This window comes from Suncus etruscus, chromosome 4, assembly GCF_024139225.1.
Source record: "Suncus etruscus isolate mSunEtr1 chromosome 4, mSunEtr1.pri.cur, whole genome shotgun sequence".
Taxonomy (NCBI): domain Eukaryota; kingdom Metazoa; phylum Chordata; class Mammalia; order Eulipotyphla; family Soricidae; genus Suncus; species Suncus etruscus.
Window position 1 is genome coordinate 63,596,089 of NC_064851.1, and position 9,238 is coordinate 63,605,326.

Here is a 9,238-nt window from a genome sequence, read left to right on the forward strand (position 1 = left end):
TTTAATTTTTAAATAGCAATACTGAGACATGCATATCAAGTATTTTTGTTTAATACTGTGGAGGATTTAATAGGAACACAGAGAATATTAAAGTTAAACTGCTAATATTATAGAAAATTGTAAATAAATTATAAGTTGGAAATGATTTTTCAAGAACTATCTTTTGTTACATAAATGTAAAATATTGATGGTAATATATTTTATAAATAATTGTTTAGTTTATTTGAAACTATTTTTCTTTAAACATCTTGATTACATATATGATTGTTATTAGGTTTCAGTCATGTAAAGAACACCCCCTTCACCAGTGCAACATTCCTACCACCAATGTTCCAAATTTCCCTCCATCCCACCCCACCCCCACCTATACTCTAGACATGCTTTCCAGTTCCCTCATTCATTCACATGATTATGGTAGTTCTCTGTGTTGTTATTTCTATAACTGCACTCACCACTCTGTGATGAGCTTCATGAAGTGAGCTGGAAGTTCCAGCCCTCCTCTCATTGTCTCTGAGGATTGTTGCAAAAATGACTTTTATTTTTCTTAAAACCCATAGATAAGTAATACTATTCTGCATCTCTCTCTCTCTCCCTCTGACTTATTTCACTCAGCATGATAGAATCCATGTACACCCATGTATAGGAAAATTTCATGACTTCATCTCTCCTGACGGCTGCATAATATTCCATTGTGTATATGTACCATAGTTTCTTTAGCCATTCATCTGTTGAAAGGCATCTTGGTAGTTTCCAGAGCTTGGCTATTGTGAATAGTGCTGCTATAAAATTTTAAATTTACAGTAAAAAAAATTTTTTTTGGTGTTTGGGTCACACCCAGCAGTGCTCAGGGGTTACTCCTGGCTCTACGCTCAGAAATCACTCCTGGCAGGTTTGGGGGAACCATATGGGATGCTGGGATTTGAACCACCATCCTTCTGCATGCAAGGCAAACATCCTACCTCCATGCTATCTCGCTGGCCCCAAATTGATAATCCTACAAATGCACAATTTAGTAAGAATGATAATGGAATTAAGAACGTATTTAGGGCAAATAATAATAGGTCCATAAAAGTATAAAAGTGTGCTTTGGCTTAAAATAGGAAATGTAAGCTTTATGTAAAAGAAAATTATAGATATGCTTTATTTATTTTGAGGGAGATTTGGGGCCACAACTAGGGGTGCTCAGAGGTTTCTCCTAGGTTGGTTTTCAGAAATCACTCCTGGCAGGCTCTGGGGACCATATGTGATGCCGAGGATTTATCCAAAGTTAGTCCCTGTTGGTCCTGTGCAAGGCAAACACCCTACCCACTGTACTGTCACTCTGGCCCAATTATTATTTTACATTTTATTTTTGTTTTGGTAAAATTATAAATATGTGTAAACATCTGCATTAATAAAAATGTAATAAAAATCTGCAGATGGAAAAACCATACACAAAAGACATAATACACAATATTGATGAAGCATTGATTCATAATTGAAAATGTATGAAAATTCCTTAATTTGATAGTAATAAATTAACATATTCTTAATTGTTTAAGATTCAATCATAAGCTCCAAGAGTGAATAAAATATTCAGTGGAAAAGTCCTAGAAGGATGTCTTATTTTTTAAAGAAGTTTCTTTAGTATTTCTTGCAAAAACTGATTTCAAACTTTTAATCCCCTAAAGTATTGCCTGCCCAAAAAATTCTGCATCATTCACTCAAATCTGAATGATGGATTCAGTTTAGATGTATAGAGTATTTTTGGTGAAGTTTTAATATCATTTAGTTTTTTTATAACATATCATTATTAACTTTTAAATAGCAGTCTCATCTGATATATCTTGTGAATACTATCGGTTATCCTTTATATGAAAACTCTTTATTGACCTTGCTACTTTTACAAAAAAAATTACTTTTACTTTTTCTATCTTCATCTTTTGTCATATGGGTATATATTTTTTTCTATTTGAATTTATTTCTGCTTGTCTCTCCCATACTCTTGAATCTTGGTTCCTGCTCACGTCAACTCTGGAAAACTAGCAATGATTTTTTTTAAAATATTGTTTCTTCATTGAATTTGTTATCCTGTTCTTCAGGGATTACTATGATTCTTATACTATTCTTCTTGACTTTAACCAATAGTTCTCCGGCTTACTGCTCATTTTCCTGCAATATTTATCTATTTTAATGACACCATTATAAGAATGTTTAATGAGATCAAAGAAGTCACAGAACAGGTAGTCAGAAAGGGCATGAGAATATGATAGAGGTAATGAAAATACTGTATTTAGAGGTTTCAGAAAGAATAATATGTGGATGATACAAAAATTCATTCGACTATGCAGCAGAACAACAGGGGCTTAGTAAAAGATCCAGGAGCTCTAAGATGAAATGGAAGAATTCTAAATAAGACATCTCATCTGGGCCGAAGAGGTGGTGCAGGTAGTTGGGTATTTGCCTTGCACGTGCTAACCTAGAACGGACTGTGTGGGCGACCCATATGGTCCCCCCAAGCCAGGAGCGATTTCTTAGCGCATAGCCACGAGTAACCAATCTCTGAGCATCACCAGGTGCTGGGTGTGGCCCCAAAACAACAACAATAAAAAACAAACAAAAAAAGACATCTCATCTTAGAACTCCTGGATACTTCACTCTGTCCCTGTTATTCTTAAAGATCGGTGTCATTAAAATGGTTCTTCGAGAGTTTATAGTACCTTTTGGCAATGGTAGAAACTTCTATATATTCTTGGGCTAATTGGATCTTAGTTAAATTTTTTTTGTTTGTTTTTGGGCCACACCCAGTGATGCTCAAGGTTTATTCCTTGTTTTGGACTCAGAAATCACTCCTGGCTTGGGGGACCATATGGGGCTTTGTGGTATCGAATCTAGGTCTGTCCTAAATCAGCCATTTGCAAGGCAAACGTCTTACTGTTGTGCCACCTCTCCAGCCCCACAATCTTGGTTAAATTTTACATTATATTTGCTATGTTCCTCCGTGATGAGGGTGTGTGTCGCTAAAAATCTTCCTACAAATGTCAGATGGGACATTAACTTCATTGGACTCAGGGTATTGCAATGGAAGAGCAAGCAAAGGTTCAGGATATATGGCAGGCTAAGAAGGTATTGGAGGGGCTTGTGTATGAAGGTTACTAGTATTGAGCTAGAAGGGTAAGGACTCAGTCTCTACATTTAAAAGTCCCCAGAAGTCAACTAGTAGATGAAACTCACTTGTGGAGATTTGAAAAAGAAGTGGATATTTATAGATATAACCCTGACAGGCTGAGAAGTTAGTGGAGGGTCTGATTATGAAAGTAGTTATTGATGCTGTAGGTACTAGTGGTTAATAAATTTGGTCAAAAGATGAAATTCTTCAATTTTCCTAAGGGAATTCATGCTCACTTTTTTAAATTTTAAAGTAAATAGTCTTCATATGATTTATTTGTCCATTATAATGTTTGTTTGTTTTTTTTTTAATAGCATTTAAAGTCTTCCACAGAGAAGCACATGGGAAATTTGGAACATGTTTAGAAATAATATTTTAGGACATGATTTCTTTAAAAACTTTTTTGTCACTTTACTAAAAATTATTTCCTCTTCATATTTTAAAAGCTGATCATATTTTAGCCTGTGGAACCATCTTATATATATGTATTGTAAGAAAATTGTCTTTGGATTAAATAAATGTCTATTTGGTGGATTGAAAGTAGCACTAAGTAATAAAATGCATAACTAAGGTAGATTATAATATAAAATAGAAATATTTATAATTCTGGTTATTTTAAAACAGTCTCAATATTATAATTAAATGTGAACAATCATCTTTAAAGTCAGTAAACTCAAAGAAAATGTGATAGCTGATGCTGATTAAAGATTTGTTTCATGATCAAGTTCAAAGTACAGTATAATATTTTATTTCACTTGAAATTATCAGACATTTCAATTACTTTGAATTGTTAAAATTTGAATCTCTGTTAAATATTCAGAAAATACAGATTTAAGACAATTATCACCTTCAGTTTATCAGGAACTTTAGTATTCATAGCAGTTAGAGGGATTCTGGGTAAAGCCTATATAAAAATAATGCTGCTTAATTTATGTTGAAACAGAGAAGAGAAACACACTGAAAATAAATTGACTACTATTTTGAATTATTATATAACAAAACATATATTCAACTATTGTGGATAACATAAGTTATATATGTGTTATATAATGAAGAAATATTACATCATAATTATTTAAGATGATTCAATAGGTTGTTTTATCTACAATCAATATCACTTGCTTATAAATTGAATGGCATTTTTGTGTTTTATTATAAAAATTGTGAAACCATTTTCTTATAGCTTACTATAAGAATTTCCTTGTAATATATGAGAAAATGTTACTGTAAATATATAATTTTAAAGAAAATTATAAATGTCAAAATTTTCTTACTTTTGTTACTTTTGTTCCTCTTTATTGTTCTGAGTATTATATGAGAAGATTCATAATTAAGCAAATAAAATTCGAATGATTAATCATCTGGAACTTTATTTTCTACCAAATGTAAGTTTAATATTCATGTTTAGACTACTCTAAATCGAAAACAAGTAAGTCTGCATCTCTAGTGTATATTTATCAAAATATAATTAAGTTCTTATTTTATAATGCTGTCAAAATATAGCAGAAAGAGAAGCAAATATGGGTAAGAAATTATTTTAAAGTCAAAAATCGTAATTCTTAAGGGCTGAAACATTATACAGGGGTAGGGGTTTGCCTTGCATTTGGCCAACCCAGGTAGATCCCTAGAATCACATGGTCCTACAGTCTGCCAGGCAGTTATTTCTTTATTTACTGTATTGCATTGTATTGAAAAATTTGTGATATACAAAGTCCTTCATAGTTGGATTTCAAACATATAATTAATCAGGATCAGTCCCACCCCAGAGTAAATGTTTTTTCACCATAATTCCAGTGTGTATATCTAACACCATTTTGTCCCCCAGCTTGCCAGTATACCAGTACCATTTAAATTTTATATTTTTAGAGTTTGAGTCTCTTGATTCATTGTTGTTGACTTTGGCTTGGCTATTTAATTATGTGATTTTTGTTTGTTTGTTTTTCCTCCACCAATGCACCTAAGACCTCTTGGCCCCATCTATTTTTATTTGTATTACTCCTTTTCACTCAATTTCTTTCCTTCTCCTTGCTATACTCTGGGGCCAAGGATATTGGAGACAATCCTATTTGGACCATGGCATTTGTTCATGCAATTATTTTAAATACCACATATAAGTTATATCTTTCTGTATTTATTCTTCTTCTGACTTACTTTATTTAATATATTTTCCAGTTCCATTCACATTGCTTCAAATTGCATGATTCCTTATAGTAATATAGTATTCCATTTTTTATATGTGTCATATCTTTATGGTGTTGGACATTTAAATTGATTCCAAATCAGTGATTTTACTGAGTGCAGCAACAAAGAACACAGTGCATACATCATTTTGGATGAATGTCTCTTCTTGCAATAGCTACCCAAAACTGGGGTTACTGGATTGTATGGCAGCTCAATTTTTGAATTTATAAGAATCCACCATAATGTTTTTCATAGAAGTTGGACCAGGCAGAATTCCTACCAGCAGAGGATGAGAGTTTCTTTCTCATCACATCCTTGGTGACAGATTATTCCCATTATTTGCGATTTGTGACATCCTCCCTTTTGTAATATTATATATCATTGTCTTGATTTGAATTTCCCTAATGATAGATGATGATGAGTATTTTTTCATGTGTCTTTTGACCATCTGTTTCTCTTTTTCAGAGAAGTGTCTGTTTATTTTCTCTCCCCATTTTTGATGGGTTTTTAGGTTTTGTGAAGTTAACTTTTGTGAGTAATTTGTATATCCTAGATATATATATATATATATATATATATATATATCTAGGATATACAAATTATTTCACAAATATATGTATATATATCTATATCAAAAGTGTGGAGTGTAAAAACTGTATCCCATTATTTATGTTTTATAATTTTTGCATGTTTCTTCTGGTAAACAGAAACTTTTAAATTTGAGATAGCCCCATTTATTTAAATTTGATGCAATAACTCTTGCCATTGGTATCCTATCATTGAAGATTTATTGAGGTCTAAGTGTTGGAGTGTTCTGTCTATGTTTTTCTTAATGACCTTTATGATAATGGTCTACTGACTAAGAGCCAGGAGTAATCCTGAGCACCTCTGGGTGTGACCTAATTAATAAATAAACTGTATTCCTAGCACTTTCACCTTTGAAGAAAGGGAACAATCACCTGAATCTTAAATTTGAAATGTTTCATTTAGTTTACTTTATGAAGGGAATCATATTTGGCTCTCTCCTCTTGAGAAAACCACATTTTTTGTTTGTTCATTCGTTCATTTGTTCGTTCATTCGTTCATTCGTTCATTCATTCGTTCATTCCTTCCTTCCTTCTTTCCTTCCTCTCTTTACTTTTTCTTTATTTCTTTATTCTCTCTTTCTTTCTTTCGTTCATTCTTTCTTCTTTCTTTCTCTTTTCTTCTTTCTCATTTTTTGATTTTGTTTTAAAGTCTCATCAGGCAGTGCCCAGGTTTCACTCTGTGCTCAGGAATCAGTCATTGCAGTTTCAGATTACCATGTGGGAAGCCAGATTTAAGCCAGGACAGCTGCATGCAAAGTAATGCCTCACTCACTGTACTATGCAGCAGGTGAAACACTAAGTATTACAAAAAATCATTTGGGTATTATAATTTACTTGTAAAATGATTTTTGATTTTAGTGTATTATTAATATATTACATAATAAAATTAGATAATTGATTACAGCATCAAATTGAACTTATATGCTGAAACTTCTGTTCTAAAATAACAAAATGTATAGGTCATCACTCCAATATTTGCTTTTGACTTATCTGTTCTATACTATGTGCAAAGATTTAAAACTTTTAATAGAAAACAAATAGACATAATATTATAATCTAAGAGCTAGGTGAACAAGGACCATTGAATACCTATACACTAATGTTACTTTTAGCAAAAAATGTCATATATAGTGTGAAATTAGTATTTACCAGATATTAAAACTATATTATTTCCTTATGTTTTACTCTTGTCATGTACTGAGAAATTTACGCTGCCCATTAAGTTTTCTAGAAACATTTAAAAAGAATACCATATTTTCTCCTGTAACTTTTTAAAAATGAATTATGGCTAGTTATATTTAATTTATTTTGGTTAAATTATCTTTAATACTGTTTTATAAATGATAAGATAAATAAGAATGAATTTATAAACAAATATATCTGTGTCCATATTAAAAACTTTCACTTGTCAACACTAATTTTAATCATTTAAATTTTTTAATTAAATTGTTATTTCTTATTAAGATGCCATGATTAACAATGTTGAGACTTAGGCGTACTGTGTCCAAAAACCCGTGCCACTACTAGTATTAATTTTCCTGTTCTAGTCTCCCCAGTTCCCTTCCAATCTCAAACCCTAGCCCTAATCCTGCCTTCTTGACAGAGACATTTTCTTTTAAATTATATTTTATTTTATTGAAGCTATTGTGATTTACAAAGGCCTTTACAGTTTGGTTTCAGATATATCATTGCTCAGGGCCAATCTCATCTAGTGTAAACCTCCCTCCATTATTGTTCCTCAAGTGTATCTCATACTACCTCCCACCTCCAACTCTCCAATCTGCCAGTATAACAGGCCCATTAATGTTTAGTTTGTTAAAGTTCAGTCTCTTGATTTCATTGTTGTTTAGTTTGGCTTGAATATTTAGTCCTGGGTTTTGTTTGTTTGTTTATTTGTTTTTCCTCCACCAGTGTACCTGAGACCACTTAACCCTGGCCCCTATACTTTCATATTTGTTGTTCCTCCTTCACTCAATTTCTTTCCTTCTTGCTACACTCTGCCACCAAGGGTGTTCTAGACAACTCCCATTTAAACCACTGCATTTCTTTATGCAGTTATTCTAAATATCACAATAAGTGGTATTATGTATATATTCTTCTTCTGGCTTATTTCATTTTAATATATTACAGTCCCATTCATGTTGCAGCTAAATGCATGATGCATCATTCCTTACAGCTATGTAGTATTCCATTACATCTCTATGTATTATGTATACACACACATACACACACACATATATATATATACATATATATATATATATACCACATATCATGGGACATTTTCTTTTTTTACATGTCAGAAGGGTCATGTGTTGACATTGTTACAAGGTTAAAGGGAGGTACATATCACACAGGTATGTGAAAACTAGATCATCATGCTTTTGAACTGAATAAGAATCCTCATGGAACATTTTAAGCCTAAAATTTAGATCATTTTAATGTCAAATATGTACAGTTTTATAAAGTATTGTCCCATAATGTTAAAATTGAAATCACAAAAATAAACTAATAGAGATATAACTATTGCTTGTAAGTGGTTATGAATCAAGACATACTTGTTTATTTTGTTTTGGTTGATCTACATATCCCAATTAAACATGAATTATTTTTGGTATGCAACTTCAATTTTATATTTTTATAATAATTTTTATTTTGACCAAAGTGAATTACATATTTTTCACACAGTAATAGTTTAGGTATATATTAACATTGAATCAGGGGAATTCTCATCACCAACATTGTCTTCCCTCCACCCCCATTCCCATCTTGCATCCTATATTCCCCACCCTCATTCCCCCCACCCCCCGGGCTGCTGGTATAAGTGGTCCCCTCTGTGTCTAGCTTACTACTTAGTGATCATACATCTGTTTGGTCTCCATTATTTCCCCCTCAAATTGAGAGGCGGAACTAGATAGTTCAGATTATGTGATTTTGTTTGAAGAAAAAAAAAGCAATAAAATGGAGTAAAAATCAAATAAGTGAAAATGGGCAGAGTCCTTCTAGAGGCTCTCAAACTCAGTTTGAGAGAATAAAGGGAAAAAGGTAGCGAAACACCACAACAATACAAAAGGAAATATCAAATGAAAAATCCAGTGAGACTCCAGCAAGCACCACAATAACCACGGTCCTGAAATAAAATCATAACAGCACAAAAAGGAAAAAAAAAAGGAAACAACATCAATATCCAAACCAAAACAAAAAAATAACTAGATAAATAAAAAAAATTATTTTGTGCTAAAACATGAAATTTTTTAAAATATTTCAGCAATATGGTCTGAGAAGCTCAGATGAAAAAAATTAAATATTCTAGGGATAATAT

General features: G+C 32.1%; 1 non-coding gene across 1 annotated transcript; it reads right to left on the reverse strand.

Annotated features, from left to right (window-relative positions):
• Positions 1-8,213: 8,213 nt before the first annotated feature.
• On the reverse strand, positions 8,214-8,317 carry LOC126008073 (small nucleolar RNA U13). Its single transcript, XR_007495490.1, has one exon. It is a non-coding gene; the product is annotated as a small nucleolar RNA U13 (small nucleolar RNA).
• Between the last annotated feature and the right edge of the window lie 921 nt (positions 8,318-9,238).